Source organism: Petaurus breviceps, unplaced genomic scaffold (genome assembly GCF_028583685.1).
Source record: "Petaurus breviceps papuanus isolate PSGF00001 unplaced genomic scaffold, PetGlider_PUasm1.0 77, whole genome shotgun sequence".
NCBI lineage: Eukaryota > Metazoa > Chordata > Mammalia > Diprotodontia > Petauridae > Petaurus > Petaurus breviceps.
This window is the reverse complement of record NW_027186492.1, coordinates 19,376,302-19,398,163: the sequence shown is the minus strand read 5'-3', so window position 1 is coordinate 19,398,163 and position 21,862 is coordinate 19,376,302. Positions and strand designations below refer to the sequence as shown.

General features: G+C 36.8%; 1 pseudogene; it reads right to left on the bottom strand.

Annotated features, from left to right (window-relative positions):
* Positions 1–18,966: 18,966 nt before the first annotated feature.
* LOC138175355 (surfeit locus protein 2 pseudogene) lies at positions 18,967–19,729 on the bottom strand (annotated as a pseudogene).
* Positions 19,730–21,862: the final 2,133 nt, after the last annotated feature.

The following is a 21,862-nucleotide window of genomic DNA, read 5'->3' as shown; positions in this document are numbered from 1 at the left end:
GTGACCTTGGGCAAGTCACTTAACCACAATTGCCCTCCAAAAAAAAGCAATAAAAAATAAAATTTATATTTATGCCTTTTTATTACATAATCAGAGTTTTCCCTAGTACCTCTCCCCTTCATCCTCCAAGAGAACCATTTCCTATAAGATACAGTGTTTTGAAAGAAAAAAGAAGAAAAAAGTCAGCCTATCTGATAAATTCATTGAAAAATTATAGCAATTTCTTTAAGTTTGAATCCACTCTTCCCAGAGACTAAGTGTATGAGATGAGGGGAGGGTTTGCTACCCCATTCTCTGAGTGTGGTAGGATATTGTTGCACTTTGGTTCTTAGATATTTTCATTAGTTTCTTAGTAAAATTCAATTCTTCTTATGACTATTTCCTAGCTCTCCCCAACTAAAATGTAACTCCTTTGGTTTAAGGAGCTTTGATACATCATTCAAAGGACTTTATGGAATGAACCTAGTATTGCACTAGCAAGCTTTATGTTTATATTTGGTAGCTTGCAAAGGATCTACTTTTACTCTGTTGGTAGTATAACCTTTTCCAGGAGAGGAACAAAGGTCTTTTTTCTTAAAGTTTGTTCTTACAAATATATTCAGGCTAATCTAGAGCTATCACCAGTTTGGCTTGTAGATCATTGTTTATAGTGAACTTTTAGAAAAATAGATTAACTTCTGTGCCCCTAAAGCCATTTCCTTTTGAGCACTGCTGAATTCACACTTCACTTCTGCTGAGTAGTGAATTTTCTGTGGCAAAGATCTGATCAGAAATGATTTCTCAGTGATACTTTGACATTTTCAAATGGAGAAAGTCTTGTGCATTTTTTTTTGAGTAGAAGTTAAAGACTCACAAAGTATGAGAAGCTATTAAAGTCATGATTAACGTGGACTATTAGTCATGAAACTAAGGTCCTAAGTAGGATTTTACTGTAGAAAAATGGAGATTTTAAGCATGAATCCCTGGATTAAAAATGAATGGGTATCTAGTTTTAAAGGTTGACATTCTTTAGATTCAACAAACCAAAAACATTTCCTGAAATGAGCTATGAGAAAAAATTACTGTGAATTTGCATCATGTGAAATCATCATTTTCTTGCTTCTAGACATACAGGAAAAGGATGAACTTTCACTAGTAATTATTGACTTACTGGTAGGTAGTCCTGGTCCAGTATATCTGTTATAAACAGGGCTTCAAATATTGGTCATTCTACAGTGGCTAATTCAACCAGTCATCTAAAGATTGAATATATCACAATTGAACTCTTATTATCTAGTTCAAGAACTAAGGCTAAGCTAGTCATTCTTTCATCAATATATATTTATTAAATATATTTTGCAGAGCACTTTAGTAGACCTTGGGGAAATATGAAGTTCAAAATAGACATGGTTCATATATTGAGAAGATCTTTATAAATTCATATAGAATAAAGTGAGAAGAACCAGAGGAACAATTTAATACAATGACAACAATGTATAGAGAAACAACTTTGAAAGACTATCATACTTTGATATATACAATATTAAACCATGAATTCAGTAGACTGAAGATGGATCATGTTACCTACCTCCTACCAAAAAAGGTGATCTTTTTAGGATCTAGAATGATACATACTTTAGACTTGGCTAATGTGAGAATTTACATCACTGGAACATGCAGTTTTGTAATGAAGGTTTTATTTTATTTTTTATTAAAAATTTTTTTTGAGAGACAGTGGGAGAGGGATAATAAATAAGAACAGACAGCTAGATAGGTAGATAGAGATATGTTTTCCTACCCAAAGGAGCTTATAATAATAAGAAGTGTAAATATAGCTGAAATTGCTAGGGACATATGTCTGGTATATTTGGTTAGAAATTGAATTCCTGATAATGAAAATTTAAAATAAAAATTGAAGGTGAGGGAGAAAATACCTAGATAAAACTATGTAGCCAGGTAATATAGAGGAAACTAGGAGTGACAGGAAGAAAAATAGTAGAGGATGCATCGAATAATTGATAGCATAAAATAACTGAGAAAAGAGTTTGTAACAATACTTATAGCTGCAGGTATCAATGTATGGAGTATTTATTTCAGATTAAGGTAAGAATGGAAATATGACCTCATGAGTATAATTTTATCTGGCCTGAATGGAAGTCATGCCAGGCACTTTGTTAAATGGTGATGATACAAAGAAAAACAACAGATAGTCCCTGCTCTCAAAGGATCTGACAGTGTAAGAGGGAACATTCAAACAGTTATTGCACAAACAATAAATGGACATAATTTCAGAGGATAAGGAGGACCTGGAAGCTTTGGATTTTGGCAAAGGTTCCTGGCCAGTGGCTGTTTTGTTTTGGGTTTCCTTTAGGAGATGATTATTGGATTCATTCTCTTTTTACTTTATCCTTATGATAAAATATATTTAGCCATTTTTTATGATTATTTAAAATGTAATAACTAAAATAATATTTTTGATAATGATTTTCAAATAAGTCCAGTGTTTCATGAATTATCTCTCTCTGATCTGTTTTCCTGATCAGTTGTTTTTTTATATCAAATACCTTAATTTTCTTCTATTAACCTCCCCCCCAAAAAAAACCCAAACTTTTGATGTTTTAATATTTCTTGTTCTCTCAATGAGTCATTAAGTTTTGTTTGGTCCATTATACTTTTTTAAAAAAGTTTGTTGCTTGGGAAAGGTTTTGTACCTCTTGTGCTAAGCTTTTTTTTAAAAAAATTATACTTTTTTTTTACCCAAATCTTTCTTCCAAAGCTCTTATTTCTTTTCTAAATCTTTCTTCTAGCACTTTCATTTATTTTATAACATTTTGAACTTTAACAAAAAAAACAACCTCTTGTTTCATTTCTTCCTAGAATTCTAATTATTCTAGAGGTCAAGCTATATTTTTCCTTAAGGCTTTGTTTAGAGGTGTTGTGAGGTCATTCTCCTCTTCTGGGTTTTGACTAAGTTTCTCTGACATAATATGTTTTGGTATTTCTTGTTTACTAATTCTTCTAGCTTTATTTTGTGGTTTAGAACATTATGTTAGGATAGGCACACTTTGGATGGGTATGAGCCTGGCTTATTTTATCTTGGATCTTGCCATCATGTGCTTTTGTTACTGAATATTGTGCTCTTCAAGAATCACAGAGGTATTTTAAGTCAAGGACCTAGTCTTTAAGTAGGTCCTGTGTGGTAAAATCAAGGACAAGGTCTTATCACTGTCCTCCTGGGTTTCAGGTTTTGGACCTATGTTTGTGTCTTGGCAACTGGTCTATTGGCTTGTCCCTGTATGGTTCTCTAATAGACAGTGGTTAATTTGAGCCCCTATCAGCCATCTGTAAGGCCCAGGAAGATCACATCAACTGTATTGCTATTCTATTCCTTTTCTGGGCCAAGTTCCCAGTTGACTCTTGGGGGTCTGCTTATCTAGCCCTGTTTTGGTCTTAGGGTGAAGCTGGTAATCCTCTTTGGGATACTCTAGGATGTTTGTCCAGTCCTGTTTAGGGTCTTGTAATGGAAATGCAAATTTTTAAGATCTTCCCTGCCCCTAGGCTAAAGTGCACCTGAAGCCTGGGGTGGGAGGCTTGTTTTTCAGTAGATACTTCTTGATTGGCCAGTGGGTCCAGAAGATTGTTACATTCTCTGAGCCAGGAGAAGGCTATATTAGCCCCAATGTGAGGCTTTGTTTTGGGGCTCACTTTGAGAAGTGTTCTGTGATTTGATCATATGAGACTCTGGGAAGCCATTGGTTGTTGAGAGCCTTCCCCTCCCCCTCCCCTCCGCTTCGAAAAACCCAGATGTTGATTTGGTATGGATGTAATGGTTGGGCAATTTGGAAATCTGTCTACTTGATCTGTTTCTCTGTCTTGATAATTCTGTCTGTATACTCTGAAGTTCAGGGTGCTGAACTTTTTCCCCTGAACTAGGTAAATGATACATTTTTGACTGATTAAAGTAAGCTTGTTAACCCATTTTGAGTTGCTTTCCTTTATCAAAGCAGATCCAAGAACCTGTGTTGGCAGCAAACCCTGGGGACGCTCGGGGTGCTTGCCACTACAGCTCTCAGGGGAGAGTTCCCCCAGTAGACTGCACACAGCTGACCTGGGCCTAAGACTACCAACTCTTATGGGCCACCCTGTATTACTCCTCTGTTCTAGTCCTATTCATGGGGCTTGGGTTCTCTACCTTGCCTTTCTTTGAAAGCCAGCCTGGGCATGGAACTGAGTCTCTGATTCCAGTCCATTCATCTTTCACATCCCAGGATCACATTTTCTCTAACCCTCTCCACTCTGCCTACCCCCCAGCATTCTATCCTGGGTTCTCTTCTCTTTTCCCTTTACACTATTTCACTTAGTCATCTGATCACTTCCTATGTAATTGTCATCTCTATTCAAATGACTTGCAGATGTCCTTGTCCAACCTTAACTTCTCTCCCAACTCCATCTTACATTTCTAGCTGCGTATTAGACATCCAGACGTGGATGTCCTATATATGTCTTAGATTCAACACATTTAAAACACACTATGTTACAAACTCTTTCTCCTTCCTAACTTCTCTGTTACAGTCAAGGGTTGCTGGTTGTCCTTTGTTTTCAAAAAGGACCAATGACATCATAGGGCCTTCTTGATTTGTGAATGAATTGGATTTAAGTGAAGCACACTTGCACAGAATTGTCAGCCTTACTCTCTCTTTAAGAGTTATAGAAGTCCAGGGTTAAGAAAACAGTCAAGATGACTAACCATTGCCACAGATACAGTGATGTGTTCTTTGTGTCTTTGATATCTGATCAAGCTATAAGCACTCCACAGCACCTGCTTCAGTCACCTTCATAGCCATTGGAACAAGTTATTCTTATTCACTCATTCTACCAAGATAAGTATTGATACACTTGAGGTAGACATCCCCCCAACTCACCAATAGGTTTGAGAAATATTGGTTACCCTCAACCTTGTTTAGCTTATCTGCTGAGATGGTTTTGCTAGAGTATGGCCACTGGGTATGCTACAGCTTCTTTGAGCCACAGGTGAGAACTGGATGGCAAGTAGATACCAAAGGTGGGTGTGCAGCTATGAAAAGGACTTGGCAAACCCTCATACCAGAGGTGCTAATCCTCCTTGAACACCCCAAACACAGTGAATATGGTTTCCCTGGATAGTAGATAGGAACAGTGGGAATTTCATTTATTAATTCATGTGTGTCACTGATTAGATGACAAGAGTCAAGGATATTACCCAGGCTTGCAACCTAAGTGTCCTTAATTCTTTAATTTCTCTCACAATGCCCTCCCCCCATACCCAATCAGTTGTCAATTTCTACTATTTCTACCTTTGTAACATCTGCCCCCCAACTCTGACACTTCGATCAATCGAATATAGGCCCTCATCGCCTAATGTCTGGACTATGGCCATAGTGTGATGGCTGTCCTCCTTGTTGCAGGGGTCCCCACTCCAATTCATCTTCCACTCAGCTATGAAATTGATCTCCCTAAAAGACAGATCTAATCATATAATTCCCCGATTCAATAATCTTCATTGGTTCCTTGTTACCTCAAGGATTAAATATAAAATCATCTATTTGGCTTTAAAAACATTTTATACCTCTGTGCCTTTCTAATTTGCTTATATCTTACATCCCTTCCTTTACTTTGCAATCTATTGATAATGGCTTCCTTGCTGTTCTTTGCACATAACAACAACCTATCTCACAGGTAAGCATCTTTTACTGGTTATCCTCTATACCTAGAATGCTTTTCTCCCCCATCTCTATTTCTTAGCTTTCCTGCCTTCCTTCAAAGCTCACTAAAAGTTCTACCTTCAACAGGAAGTCTCTCCTAGTTCCCTTAGACTTTTACTGTATTCCCTCTGAGATTACCACCTTGATTTACCCTGTATATATATTTTATATATAGTAATTTCTCACATTAGACTGTTAGCTCTTTGAGGACAGAGTCTGTTTTTTGGTCTTTCTTTGTATCCCCAGAACTTATCATAATACCTGATGCATAGTAAGTACTTAATATATACTCACTGACTTGACTAGCACCATAGGTTCTGGAGAAAGTGAGATCAAACAATACAATTGCTATAAATATTAACTCCACCATACTCAGCATAATAGATAGTTTTGCTCCCTTGCTTACAAGACCAAATGTCTTGGATATAGGGTCAATCTACTGCAAAGCTGGGTACTAACTGCTCCTTGGAGTTGTCTTAATGGACCGGGTTTTACTGAACACAAACTCTGTCATGGACTCCAAATAACTGGTCCTTTGGAAACTCGCTTTTCTAACATTTCCACCTCAGAAATCTAGTCCATTCTGTTTCCAACACTTATTAACCTCAGGTTAAGAATTGAACCAGTTGACCAATATCAAGGAGCAGCAGGATGACCATTTGCTCATGCCTTCATGTTGATCTGACTGGAAAGTGAAGAAAGGATCTAGGATTACAACCAAGAATAACCTATTTAGTGAAACTGAGTATAATCCCTCAGGAGAAAATGGATATTTAATGAAATAGAGGACTTTCAAGCACTCTTGATAAGAAGATCAGAGATGAATAGAAAATTTGACATTCAAACACAAGGATCAAAAGAAGCATAAAAGGGTAAACATTAAAGAGCTATCAGAAGAGACTCAGTAAACTTAAATCGTTTACATTCCTCTTTGGGAATATGATATATGTAATTCCAAACTTCATCATTATTAAGGCAGTTAAAAGGACTTTACATAGAAAGAAGGCATGAGTTTATGATGTTGCAATGATCTCCAAAAAGAGGGGTAAGAAAGATGGATGTAATGGAAAAAGGGGGAAGAAAGAGAAGGGAGAATGGGGAAAGTTATCTCACATAAAAGAGGTACAAAAGAAGAAGCTTTTACAGTAGAGAGGGAAATGGGGGTGGTGGTGGTGGTGGGCAATGCTTAAATTTCAGTCTTTTTAGAACTGTATCAAAAAGGGAAACACACACACATTTGGATATAGAAATCTGTCTTACCCAACAGAGAAATTGGAGGGGAAGGGTATAAAAAAGGGGGATTATAAAATTATAAAAATTTATAAATTATAAAATATATATTTGTATATATAATTATAAAATTAAAAAATATATAAAATTATAAAAAAATTATAAATGAGTTACTGGTCACAAGCAAAACAGACTTTAAAGGAGGGACAGGATAAAAAGAAAGAAACATAAACAGAAGAAAATAGGATGGAGGGAAATACACAGTAATCTTAACTGTGAATGTGAATGGCATGAGCTCAACCATAAAACAGAAGTGGGTAGCAGAAAAGATTAGAAACCAGAATCTGATGATATGCTATTTTTAAGAAACACACTTAAAAGAGAAACACACAGAGTTAAAATGAGGAGATGGAACAGAATCTGTTATGCTTCAGCTGAAGTGAAAAAAGACAGGGCTAGCAATTATGGTCCCAAGACATAAAGAAGCTTAATTAAAAGAGATAATCAAAGAAACTACATTTTGATAAAAAGGTACTATAGAGAATGAAATAATATAAATTTTTTACAGCAAGGAAGGCTTATCTATCTGAGTTCAAATCCATCCTCAGACACTTACTAGTTGTGTGACCTTGGGCAAGTCACTTAATCTTGTTTACCTCAATTTCCTTATCTGCAAAATGAACTGAGGAAGGAAATGGCAAACAACTCCAGTATCTTCTAAGAAAGACCCTAGAAAAAGGGTCATGAAGAGTGGGATATGACTAAAACGACTAACCAACAATAACAAGAACAAAATTGCTTCTTGGATAAGATACAAATTCCTCAAACAGTGTGTAAGGCCCTCAAAATATGGCTCCAACTTACCTTTTCAGCTTTAATTCATGTTTCTCCCATATAGGTACTCTATGTGCTATCCAAACTAGACTTCTAACTCTTCCCCAAATTTGGTATTACAGTTCCTGCCTTTCTTCATTAAAAAAAGAAAAAAGCTAGGGGTGGCCAGGTGGCTCAGCGAGTAAGAGTACCGGCTCCAGTGTCGGGATGACCTGGATCAAATCTGGGCTCAGATACTCAGCACCACACCCAGAAATAACTGGCCGTGTAACCTTGAGCAAGTTACTTAACCCCGATTGCTTTAAAAAAAAATAGCCCCCATACCTGGAATACATTTTCCTTTCAGATATCTTATCCTTCTCAAGACTTAAGTATTTTCTTCTCTGTGAAGCCTTCTCAGAAACCACCAGCTTTTAGGCTGTTTTCCTTCTCAAATAATTACAAATTCTCTTATATGTGAATGTATTGTATTTTCTCATTCTAATGTAAATTACTTGAAAGCAGGAACTTCTATCTTATCTATTTTATTTAATCTATCTCTATCTCCCTATCAATAATCTGTTTGTTGCTTCATTTGTTTGCTCAATTATTCATTCACATATTCCTTTTTCCAATCTGATCATTCTTTAAGTCAGTCCCTCACTTATTTGTCCATTATTTATTCATTCATTCATTTACTCATTCATTTATTTATATATTTATTTATTCCTGTATTTATTTGTTTATTTTGGTATTTGTAATCACCATGCCTAGCATATAGTAGATACTTAACAAATATCCATCAAACTGAACTGAACCAAATTCCTGGTAACTATGTTATGCAATGTATCAACCCCATCACAGCCCAATTTAGGATAATTAAATAATGATATTTCACTTGCTCTTTCTAGTTAATTACTGGGCAAGACCTAAAGGTATGGAGAACTCACACAGGGCAAGTGTTCACATGGTGGTCAGAAAAAGTGATACAAAGATACTTTCAAGGTCTTTCTTAAGAACTCTGGAATTGTGTCATATGGAAGACACTGGCACAGGACCTTTCAGCATGGTATGCCCACATCAGAGAAAGTGCTGTGCTCTATGAGCAAAGCAGAATTGAAATAGTTCAAAAGAAATGGAAGATGTGCACATTTAGAGAATCCTCTCCAAATGTTCACATGAACTATTTGTGCCTGATCTGTGGTATAACATTCTGAGCTTGTATTGTTCTGATCAGTCACAGTTGGACACACTGAAATCTAACTCTAACATAGTGACATCATTTTGGTCTTCTTTGAGTACAAAGGACACCAACTGGTTATAGGTTCCCAATGAGCACTTACCTATGGCTTGGAACATGTGTTGGCAAATCTGACTGGTAGTGTAGTTTGAAAAAAACATTTTTCTTTGGACAAAAGATGTGATTTCAGGGGAGGCTAGGTGGCACAGTGAATAGAGCACTGGCCCTGGAGTCAGGAAGACTTGGGTTCGGATCCGGCCTTAGACACTTTACACACACACACACACACACACACACACACACACACACACAAACTAGCAGTGTGACCTTGGGCAAGTCACTTAACCCCAATTGCCCTCCAAAAAGCAAAAATAAAAAAGATGTGAATTCATTGGTATAGGAAACTTCCAATGAGAAAATGCCCTCTAACAGTGCAAAAAATAAACAAACAAAACAACAAAAACAACAATCCAAATCATTGTTCTATACTTTATAATCTTAGGGAATTACTTGGGGTATTAATTATGAGGTTAAATAATTTGCTCAGAGCAAGTTTGTGTCAGAGGATATGTGTCTGAAACAGGATTTGAATCCAGATCTTCCTAACTTTCAGACCAGCTTTCTATCCACTATACAGACTGTCTCTCAATTTTATTAGAGAAGAAATGTCAGACAAGAAAGATAGGCTAACACATAAAGATGTGTATAAATTAGCATAGATGCAAGGCCCTGAAGATTGCAGTGAGGTGAATTGTTTTCTCTGAGTGAGTATGTTCAGCTGCAGAAAAAACTTTGGACAAAACTTTGTCCCTTCCCTATTAGATAAAAAAAAGAAACTCTGAATATTCCAACTGGATAAAAATCATGGGCGTAAAAATATCTGCACCCATATTTTCCTTGTGAATGAACATCAAGTAACTCAAATTTATTATTCTAATCATGGGTTTTTTTTCCTTGTTCTTTCCTATTTCATCAATTATCAAACTAATAATCAATCAACAAACCAGCAGGTATTTATCAAGCACTTACTGTGTGCTAGATATGTTCTGACATTACAAAGAAAGATAAAACTATTTTCCTCCTCTTGAGGAACTCTTGTTTTAATGGGAAAGACAACTTGAAAAAATTACACATACAAGAGCAATATCGATTCAATGTAAATGGAAAGTAATCTCAGAGGGAAGACACTAGCAGTAGAGGGGTAAGAATGAGGGAAACGGCTCCTATAGAAGATGAAATTTGAGCTGAGTTTTGATAGAGGTATCTAGGTGGTGTAGGGGGCAGATCAATCAAGAAGACCTCAGTTTAAAACCTGTTTCAAACATTTATTAGCTGTGTGACCCTAGGCAAATCACACAGACCACTCTGTAAAATGGGGATTCCAAAGAGTATAAGACTAACAAGGCTGTTAGGATCAAAGGAGATTTTATATACACACGCATACATACATACACATATATCTGTATGGGGCTTTGCAAACTTTTAAATGCCTTAAAAATATTAACTAATATCATCACTATCTGGTTAGTTCTCTGCTCCTCCTTGGGAACTCTGTATTACTGATGAAAAGAGACCCTGCCCTTTCTGCCAGTTCCCTAATCCATTTTCTAAATCACCAGTCTAGACACTTCTAAAAGTGTCATTGATTCCTCCTCTGATAACTTAGAGTGACCCATACAGAAAGAAGAATAACTATCTTGTAGAGAAAAAAGATAATCATATGAATGTGATACATGCAGCCCATTCCTTTCCTTCTCCCCTTCTCCTTTTCTTCTCTGCTTCTGACTAATAGAAATGATGTTTCCTATTTTCTTCACTAGTTTCTCCATTGAAACTTTTTCTTGTTCTTGTGCCCTCCTTCCCTTCTTGCTCTGTCTCTCCCCTCCCTTCCTCCAACTTCCTCTGGACTTCACATTGCGTATTTGCTAGGATTAGGATTTTAACAAGATGGCCAATACCCAAGGGCTTGACAATCCCAAACAATAGTTTAGCCTAACTAGAACCTCTTTATATGTCATTTCCACTCTTACTCACACTCGCTTAACTGCTTTTCCATCAACAAGAATTCTAACCATTTAATCTCTTACTTAACCCATTCCATCACCTCCCTTAGGTGCATACTTGATATGTGGATTTCTTTTGACCAAAGATTCTCAAACATTTTGGTCTCAGGACCCCTTTAAACTCTTTAAAAAATTATTCCAGACTCCCCTAAGAGCTTTCATTTATGTGGGCTATGCCATGGTCTTTTCTCAGTTATTCTTGATCACTCTGTAGCACTTGACCCTATTGAGCATCTCTTTCTTTTAGAAATTGCCTGCACAATATCTTAATAAATATCCCATCAGGACCTCAAATTCACTATGTCAAAGAAAAATCCAATTCCTTCCTCCCCAAACTCAGTCCTCTTTCTAATTCCACTATTTCCATTATTCATTATTCACCCAATCACAGGACCCCACCCCCCACTACTTTCCCTCACTTTTCACACCTGATCAGCTATCAAGCTCTATCCCTGAGACCTTTTGATGCAATTAAAATTACATAAATGCCTATAATACATAAAGCACTCTTCTATCCATATCTACTCATCCTCTAGTTTCCCCCTACCATAGATTTAATATAAACTTTTAATACAACCCACATTCTAATAGTTGTGTAATAGGTTTTCCTGTCTCAACTCTCTATTCTTCAATCCATCCTTTGTATCGCTGTTAGGAGACTATCTCTTTATGCATTGATCTCATGTCTTTTCTCTGTTCAAAAATCTCTAGTGTTTCTCTCTTGTCATTTGTGCTTTATCCTTCTCATCTATAAAATGGGGGTAATAATACTTATCCTGCCTACCTCCCAGAATTATTGTGAAGGTAAAAAAAGAATGTCTATGAAACTTCTTTGAAAATTTTATAAAAGATATATTCCTACCCTACCGAAATGGCACAAGGCTTCTGGAACTAATAATTTCAGAAGGTGAAGAAATATTTTTTACAAATAAAAATTAAAGGAAGACCAATGACTACAAAAGAATTTGCCTGCTACCAAAGGGTAATCTGGAGTAAAGGATGTAACCACATGAATTAAATAGATAATAGATGTGTTAAGGTATTAAAAATAAATATTTTAAAGTGAATACTTAGGGGTTTTTTTTGGCCTCTATTCAGTGAAGTTGTTTGCATAGAAGGTAGTCTATATTACAGTTCTTCTCTGTATAGGAACTGTCTGAAAAGACAGATATGTAAATATTAGACACTTTAGAAGTTGACAACAGGACACTAATGGTGATTTCTTTTAAATTTATTTTTTTATTGTTAGTTTCTGTTTATTACATTGCCATAGTATCCTATGTATCTTCTACCCTTGCTCTCTGCCCTGAGAACCATCTCATATGACAAATATATTTTAAAATTAAATTTTATGTTTTTTTTAGTTTACAACATTCATTTCCACAAGATTTTGAGTTACAATTTTTTCTCCCCATCTTTCCCCTACCCCCACCCCAAAATAGCGAGCCTACTGAATATCTTTTCCCCCAATCTATCCTATCTTATATCCTCTACCTTCCACCATATGATTTTGTAGTAGGGCAAGATGGATCTCCATACCCCAGTGTCTGATATCTTATTTCCCAGTGCATGTAAATAATAATAATAATAATAATAATAATAATAATAAATATGTATATATTTTTAAACATTTGATTTTAAAACTTTGAGTTCCATATTCTTTCCCTTCCTTCCTCATTACCTATCCTTACTGGGAAGATGAGCAATTCAATATAGGTTGAACGTGTGTAGCTACACAAAACATTTCCATAGTGGAGATATTGTGAAAGACTGACCATATTTCCTCCATCCTATCCCACTCCCCACTTGTTCTATTCTCTACTTTGACCCTGTCCCTTTTCAAAAGTGTGTACTTCTAACTACCTTCCCCCCCCCAACCTGCCCTCCCCTACATCATCCCCCCTCTCATCCCCTGTAATGGGAATGTAAATTTGTAAGATCTTCCCTGCCCCTAGGCTAAAGTGCACCTGGAGCCTGGGGTGGGAGGCTTGTTTTTCAGTAGATATTTCTTGATTGTCCAGTGAGTCAATAAGGTTGTTACATTCTCTGAGGCAGGAGAAGGCTATATGAGCCCTGATGTGAGGCTTTGTTTTGGGAGCTCACTTTGAGAAGTGTTCTGTGACTTGATCTGGATTCTGGGAAGCCGTTGTTGATAGCCCCTCTTCGGCTTTGAAAAACCCAGATGTTGAAACCCAGATATTGATTTGGTATGGATGTAATGGTTGGACAGTTTGGAAATCTGTCTACTTGATCTGTTTGTCTTGATAATTCTGTCTGTATATTCTGAAGTTCGGGGTGCTTACCTTTTTCCCCTGAACTAGGTGAACAATACATGTTTGACTGATTAAAGTAAGCTTGTTAACCCATTTTGAGTTGCTTTCCTTTAACAAAGCAGATCTAAGAACCTGTGGTGGCAGCAACCCTGGGGACATTGGGGTGCTTGCTGCTACATCCCCTTCACCCCTACTCTCCTGTAGGGCAAGATACCCAATTTAGTGTGTATGTCATTCCTTCCCTAAGCCAAATTCAATGAGAGTAAGGTTGACCCATTCCCTTTTGCCTTCCTGTTCTTCCCCTCCATTGTAACAGTTTTCCCTTGCCTCTTCTATTTGAGATAATTTACCCCATTCTGTCTCTCCCCATGTCCTCTCATTATATTCCTTTCTCACCTCTCAATTTCGCCTTTTAAATATCATCACTTCTTATTCAATTGATCCTGTGCCCTTTGTCAATGTACACCTGTACACATATATACACACACATATGTATTCATACACAATATACCCTCTTATATAGACATATATATGTACACATACATATATACACATACATACATATACATATACACACACACATTTATATTCCCTTCAACTATCCTCATACTGAGAAAGGTTTCATGAGGTACAATTATAATTTTTCCATTTAGACATGTAAATAGTTCAACTTTAATAAGTTCCTTATGTTTTCTTTTCCCTGTTTACCTTCTCATGCTTCTCTTGTTTGTTGTTTTTGAATGTCAAATTTTCTATTCAACTCTTTTTTTTCATCAAGAATGCTTGAAAGTCCTCTATTTCATTACATGACCATATTTTCCCCTGAAACATTATACTCAGGTTTGCTGGGTAGGCGATTCTTGGTTTTAGTCCTAGCTCCTTTGATCTCCAGAATATCATATTCCAAGCTCTTTGATCCCTTGATGTAGAAGCTGCTAGATCTTGTGTAATCCTGCTTGTCTTTTCACAGTATTTGAATTGTTTCTTCTTGGCTGCTTCTAATATTTTCTCCTTTATCTGGGAACTTTGGAACCCGGTTCTAAAATATCAGGGCAATTTTGCTTAAGAATTTCTTGAAGTATGATTTCTAGGTTCTTTTTTTCATCATGACTTTTACATAGTCCAATAATTTTTAAATTGTCTCTCCTAGATCTATTTTCCACTTCAGTGGTTTTTCCAATGAGATATTTCGCATTGTCTTCTATTTTTTTCATTTGTTTGGATCTATTTAATAGTATCTTGATTTCTCATAAAGTCATTAGCTTCTATTTGTTCCAATCTAATTCTGAAGGAATTATTCTCTTTAGTGAGCTATTGAGATTCTTTTTTCCATCTGGCAAATTTGGCTTTTTAAGGTATTCTTCTCCTCATTGGCTTTTTGTGCCTCTTTTGACATTTGAGTTAATCTATTTTTAAGGTGTTATTTTCTTCAGTCAGATTGTTGACTCTCTTTTCATTATTTTCTTGCATCATTCCCATTTCTCTTCCCAATTTTTCCTCTACTTCTCTTCCTTGATTTTCAAAATCCTTCTTGAGCTCCTCCATGGACTGTAACCAATTCATATTTTTCTTGGAAACTTTTGGTGCAGGAGTTCTGACTTTGTTGTCTTCCCCCCATTCCATGCTTTGCTTCTTTTTGCCCCCCAAAAAGAAATCTAAAGTTGGACTGCTGTGCTTGCTTTGCTTCCTTTGCTTGCTTATGTTGCCACTCAGTTACTTGACTTTTGAGCTCTTTGCCACAGTAGAACTCTGCTTCCAGGGAGGAGAGCTTTGTCCCAAGTTACTAGGGTTTTCATAGCTGCTGGAGATTTTAGTTGGGTGCCCTCTCTGTAGCTACCCCATTGGCTCTGGCTCACTGGTCACACACCTCTGGACCTTCACCCAAGAACTTTTGCTAATAATTCTCTCCATCAGACCATATATCTTCATAGTCATTTATTTGATGGAGAGGAAAAAAACCATAAGACCCTTATTTGTTGATTATAAAATAAGTTTTGACTTAGAGAAAAAATGTACCATTAAAAACTCTCTAAGAGGTCTCTGTCATAGCAGATTAGAAAAGTGGGGCAATTAAGTAGCAAGAATGAAGGATTATTTTTGTTTTTGAATTACTGTAACTACCCACTACCTCACCTTAGCCCTCAGGATTTACACCCTCCCATGTAAAAAAAATGTAGTCAAGGAAACAAATCAACCCTTTGGTCATGTCTAAAATTATGTATCTCTTTCTTTACATCTAGTCCATCACCTCTCTGCTAAAGGTAGATTAAAAAAAAAACTATCTCTAACAGAAGTTCAGTGTTTTTTTTTAACCACAGTCTTCTTTTTCTTTTTGAATGTTAGAATATTTGCAAGTGAAGATTACACTTATAATCAAATGAAAACTTTAAAATAAATGAAATGTTGTAGTAGCAAGAACAATGGCTCTGAAATCAGAGGATCTGAGTTTGAATCCTGCCTCTAACACTTTCTACCTGTGTGAACATGGGCAATTTACTTTACCCTTCTGGGCCTCCATTTCCTAATCTGTGAAATGAAGGGTTTTGGTTATATGGCTTTTGAGGTTCTTCTCTATAAACAGACTCAAAGCTTGAGTGTTACACAGATATCCAAGAAACTGAATCAAATAGAATGAAAAGAAAGGCATAGATGGATTTTGATCAGCGCTAGTAATGCTTGTTCAATTGGTGAAACCAAAGACCTATGGAATTACAAGGAAATACTTCCTTACAATTAGAGTTATTCAGTTGTGAAATATGAGGTACTCTGAAAAAGTGACTACTTGTTTCTAGAAGTATTAATGCCTATGTAGATACCCTTCCATTAGAGCTGCTACACGACCAAGAAGCTGTAGCATGTGCAGCAGCCACACCCTGGTAAAACCATCTCAGCAGATGAGATAAACCAGGTTGAGGGTAACAGACAGGCCTCAAACCTGTTGGTAAGTTAAGGCAAGGTCTACCCTAAGCATGTGAATAATTACCCCGTGAAATGAGCAGATGAGAATGTTGCTGGTCCTCTTAGAAAATGAAGGATGAACAATAAATGAGAGCTGTCTTAGATGGTATTTCTTTAATAGGGTAGAAAGTTCTCTTAGGTGATATCTGTGGTCAACTTCTATGATTCTATTACCCTGAAATGGGTTTTCCTCCCTCCCTCCAGTTTAATATAGATTTATTTTGTCAATGCTCACTTTATATACAACATTGCCTTATATCCACTTTATCTGGACCAACATAGAATAAAATTCTACTGTTGAACCTGAGTCACTATAATCAAAATGAGTGAATTTTGGAGGAAGGTGACCCTTTCTAAGGTGCCATTCCATTTCATGCACTGGAAGAAGAGAAATCATTAAGTCGTTAAGTGGGATGCTGGGACAGAATTTTCTTATGAATGCAGACTCAAGATATCAACATATAATTGCTTCTAGTCTCTGAGTGCCATCTGAGTAATGGAGTCAAATAACCTGGGTTGAAATTCTACTACTTATTGTTTTGGTAACATTGAACAAATTATTTAGTTTCTTGCTTCCTTATCTCTAAATTGAAGGTATTGAAGGAGAGATCCAGTTGGACCAATTGGACTCTGAAGTCAATTACAGCTATTAATTCAGGTTTCTATAATCCTAAGACCTGAATTTGGCCCTGATTCTGTTACCAACTAACATTAGGTCTCTGAATTCTGTGAACCTATAAATCCAAGACTTAAATTTATACTGATCCTCCTGCACTGATCAAGAAGGAATCCAATGGTATGGACACACACACACAATTTATTTTAGAAAAATAAGATGACAAAGTAATTGACTTACTTACTCAAACAATTGACAGTTGTGAATACATTTTTACCTTTAGATGAGAGGAAGAAAATAAGTAATCACCCAACCTAGAGATTAATTGCTTCCTCTCCACTACTATTCTACTGTGAATCTATGCAACACATTTGATGCTAAATTGTTTAGTAGTTAGATAATGCTAGCAAATGTCCACTGGGACTATACTGAGATTAGAGAACTCATTTTACTTATTTCATAACTTAAACCACATTAGAAGGCAAATCTTCAGAGGTGAACACAATGCATATGAAACTACCATTCCACTAAGCTATTAACCATCATCAATATTTCAGCAGAATTGTAGTCATTTAATTATACTCTAGTGTCAATTAGGATATAGATAGGTAGATATAGATATAGAAACTTACACACATAGTATACACATAACACATTATACATATTTATACATGCATGTGTGTATATGCATATGTGTATGTGTGTATATATGTGTGTATACAGACACACATGGTGGGGGGAAGCTAGATGGTATGATGGATAGAGTGCCAGACTTGGAGTCAGGAAGACTCATCTTCATGAGTTCAAATCTGGCCTTGGACACTTACTACTAGCTTTGTGATCCTGGGAAAGTAATTTAACCCAGTTTACCTGAGTTCCTCATTTATAAAATGAACTGGAGAAGAAAATGGCAAACCAATCCAGATTTGCCAAGATAATCCCAAATGCACATACATACACACACTCTCATACACACACATACTACATACACACATATACATGTTCTCTCTCTCCATACACACATGTATTGTGCATGTGTGTATATGTTTGTGTCATCATTGTTATGTAACATTTACCAAGCACTCAGAGTATAATATGTACCGTCAGAGAAAATTCATAGTGTGAAATTTATTTATCAATTTAAGAATGATATATTCTACCACTTGATAAGATAAGAAAAAATAGATAAAATCAGCTTAGGTTTCTTTGATATCATTAATGTGTTTCCTAAAATGATGTACCAGAGCTAACATAGTATTAAGGAAGTACTTTATTCTAAGTTTTACCTATTTAAAATTAGTTAAATCTCTTTAGTCAATGTTATAAGTCCTCCACGTAAATTTAAAACTAGTACATAAAGCTTTTTAAACCATGTGAATCTTCTCAAAATAGTACAAAATATGAGTGTGTACAATAACTGAAGAGACATCCAATCATTTTTATTCAAGTAATTTGAAAAATATCAACATAAATCATCTAAAATATTTTTGAGGGGCAACAAATTCCACTTGCCACAAAAAGGAAATAGTCCATCTTGGATTCTTTGTGCCATATTTTGATTAACCTTTAAATTTGTAGTATAGTGAACAGAGGCCTGGGCTTAGGGTGAGGAATACTTGAGTTTGAATCCTACCTCAGATACTTACTTATTAGGAATATGGCCCTGTAAAAGTCATTTAACCTCCCAGACTCAGTTTTCTCATCTGCAAAATTTCAATTAGCATCTACTTCATAGAGCTCTTCAAGATATATTAGGTATTATCAATAGATTGCTGCTGCTGCTGCTGCTGCTGCTGCTGCTGCTGCTACTACTACTACTACTACAACTCCATATCCCCCCTTTACCTAAGATCATTCATTTTCATAGAAGATGCTACTTGAACTCTAACAATTTCTAAGGCAGAAGCTAAGAAATGATGTGTTAGCCTTTATCATTCAAAATCAAATTGATTAAAACATGACAAATCTTTAAAAAGAAGTAGAGTATGATCTGGTCTGGTCAATATAGACATTTTTTTTTCTTCATCAACTTTATTATTTCAATCACACAAAAAATTACTTAGTTTCTGCTCCTCTTTTCAAGTGCTTGGGTTTTCGGAGGCGATTCTTGAGCTTTTTCATCAAAGCCAGCTTCTTTGTCCTCTTAGTGCATGCTGGCCCGTCCACCTCCATCTTCTCTCCTCTACTCATTATGCCATTCTCTTGAAAGCTGTGTATCATTGTCTCTACTGTCTGTCAAGGAGTTCCTTGTGACATCTCCATTCTCACCTGGGTTCTTCTCAGTGAACAGCTCAGGTGGGTATAAGTCACTCATGCTCTCCTCACTCTCATCTTCTTCATCACTGGACTGAGGCTTCCAGAAATCCCTCTTTGTTCGGGGCTGCCGGTCACCATCAGTCAAGACTTCCCGTCTCTTTTGCAGCAAGCAGTCAGGAACACATTCCACACCCTGCTTCTGACACTCTTCATATTTGTGCAGAGCCTTTTGGTAGTGCTGGCCCTGGACATGAAGTAGGATGTGCTCTGGAAGTCTGTTGATATGCCAAAGGGTGAATTTGCAGAACATTTGGTGCAGATTCTTGGTGCTGGGAACGATGTGTGGCTCAAAGTCTTCATAGTCAAAGGTCTCAGTGGTTCTCATCAGCCACTGATACTTCTTACCACTGGTATAGGCCTGGAGGTCTGAAAGTCAGCTGGGCAATTCATGGCCTGTCAGTCTGCACCTTACCTTGGCCCCGCCAGGGCACACCTGCAGCCCGGGGTGGCCCCGGAAAAATTCCTGAGTCTGGCAGGACCTGGCCGTCGGTGCTTCCCATGGCTCTGGGAATATAGACATTTTCATATATGGTTCATAGCTTTAATATTTAGCTGCATCAGGAGGTCAAACTGACATTCAGTGATGGAGTTATTTTTATTTTGGAATAATCATGGAATGGCTTTGACAATTCAAGTTCGTGATTTCATGGTTTTGTTTTCAACATAGGAAAAAAGTACGTTGGCATTTCATATATATGTGGCAGGGTTAGTACATAAAGAAAATCTTACAGTTTTATAGAACCTCTAAAACTTTAAATATTAACCCCTTAGGAAAATGTTGTTGGCATTTATTTCTTTCCTTTTGGCCCCAGCAATTTTCAAAGCAGCCATGGTAGCTTGGCAGCCCTATGACTGAAAAATCTGGTTCTCAAGTTGCTTGGGGAATTATTGGCAACCATGCTGGAGCATCCAACTTGGAAGTGACCTTCAAACTTCTTTTTCCCCAAGCTGTAAGAAGTGAGATATGTTTGAGAAGTGAGGCATTTAAGCTGAACAGATCAGGGTGTGAGTATGAGCCAAGGCATTGTTGGTTACTTCTTGACAAGCTGGCTTATGTGTGAAGTGGACCTGCTAAGTGCATTGGAAGGCTATGTGAATCCAAGCCTAAGGCAGTTTGTTATAACAGCAGACACATTCAGGAAGATTAATGGGAAAACAGGCTTAACAGAGCCTGCAAGGGCTTGTGAGGGGACTCAGAGACCCTAACCTCTTTGACTAGATTGACCTTCAGGTTCCAAACCAGGTATAGCAAAGTATACTTTATGCTTGTTTACCAGTGAGGGCTGCTTGATTACCCCAAAGTGTGATTTCTTCAGATTTGAATTAGCTCTACCTCATGAAATGTGAGCAAAACCCATCTAGCCTAGGGTTTAAAAATGTATTCCACCCAGAGAGTCCCTGAAATATTTAGTGCTTCAAATAATTTTTTCCTAGCCCCTGAAATATCTTACATTGTACTAAAAATGTCTTCTTGCTGAAGTACTTTCTAAAATATTGGATTTAACTTTTACTTTTTACTCCCAGGACAACCATTCCTCTGAACCAAAACAGCTCCTTTGATTTTATTTTTTCCTCTCTCCCTCTTCTCCCCAACTCCCTCCTCCCCCCCACACTTCCCACCCCTTTACTGGTTCTGAAATAGCCCATCCGGAATATATAAACAACTCCTCATGATGCCTGGCCAAGACATTGTCCTACAAGAGACCTCCTCCAACTCCTCCATCCTTTACCCCTGAATAACAAGAAACACGAATCCTGCCTAAGTCAATAGTTCAAGAAATGAGGAGACATACAGGAGGGCACACACACACACACACACACACACACACACACACACATACACACATGTTAACACACAGAAACTCACACACAGCTACTGAACTGTAGGCAGAAATAATAAAAAAAAACAATACCTCAATTCACTAATATTAAATGTGCTGGGAAGGCAGACTCCCAGAAAAGGGATAAATAACCTACAAAATGAAGAATTAGTTAGCAGTGTTATGTAAATATTGTAGCAGCATCAATGAGGAGGTAAGCAGTAGTATTTTAAGACACCATATTACACAATACACTGTGCACTGTTTCCTGGTGATAAGGCTTTTAAAGCATCTTTATAAGCTCTTCTTCTCTGTTGTGACAGGATTATTTTTGCACCTTTGGAATGCAACTGAAAAGGGGAGCCTGGGAAAAAAAATCTGCCTAACAATTCAGTATTACTCAAATGGCTTAAAAGAAGTGGAGATATTATAGTCACTATATATTACATGTTTTATTGGGGGAAAAATGGAAGTAAATGATATCCCCCATGCTCCCTGCAGAGCTATATATTCTTCATCAGTGCACTGAAATGCTAAAACAATAATGGATGGGCTTTCTTTTGTTTGCCGTTTAATTGGATTTTTAAATGATTACCAAAGTTAGTATCTCATTATGAAAACAAACAGCTATGTTTATGCATATGCTATGGTTGAAGTTGAGTGCATGGATAATAGAAAAATTAGCAATATAGCATAAGTATGAAACAAAAAAGAGTAAATGGCTGGTGAAAGGGATATATTTGCTGCTGGTGTTGTTAAAGTGGGAGTTAGGGCACATCATCAACTACAGAAAGTATATGAAAATTACACAGT